Source organism: Schistocerca americana, chromosome 8 (genome assembly GCF_021461395.2).
Source record: "Schistocerca americana isolate TAMUIC-IGC-003095 chromosome 8, iqSchAmer2.1, whole genome shotgun sequence".
Taxonomy (NCBI): Eukaryota; Metazoa; Arthropoda; class Insecta; order Orthoptera; family Acrididae; genus Schistocerca; species Schistocerca americana.
Window position 1 is genome coordinate 397,667,592 of NC_060126.1, and position 753 is coordinate 397,668,344.

Consider the following 753-nt stretch of genomic DNA (forward strand, 5'->3'; position numbering starts at 1 on the left):
CGATGGTGATGAAATGATGATGATGAAATGATGATGATTAGGACAACACAACACCCAGTCCCTGAGCGGAGAAAATCGCCGACCCAGCTGGGAATCGAACCCGGGCCGTTAGGATTGACAGTCTGTTACGCTGACCATTTTTTTTCTTTTAATCCAATTTTGTTCGTTTTCGTTCGCTGTATCTGCTCTGGGCGGACGTCGAAAGACGCCCGTTTCAGTTCGTTGTTGATCTATTCACTCAGTTTTTTTTTATTACAGAGGGCAGCTAGCCCTCTGACCGAACACTATGAGCTACCGTGCCGGCAACCACTCAGCTACCGGGGGCGGACGTAAGTAAAGTTAAAACGAGCTACTGGTTAAATAAATTACTGGCTTAAATTAAACTTCGTTACGTAAAAAAATGACTTTCAGTAACCTCATTGTAACGTAATGCAAAATTCAGAAATAGGGAAGCAACCTACTTTTGGTTGTTGAAAGACTGAATTGAATTTACCTTAAGCAAATGAGCAACTGATTTTACTTTTTATATAATAACACTGAGATACATAGCTAGCCCGCAGAAGTCACTGGCTAAGCTCAATACAGGAGAAATGAAATTGCGCAAACTTAATTTGTGTTGTATATTTAGTTATTAGTTTCGCCAGTAAAATTTTACTTCACTTTAAATGAATGAAGTTAACACTTAAAATTGCAAATCACTTAAGCCTGTGTTGTGCAATATAAGAATGAACAGTTCAAATGGTTCAAATGGCT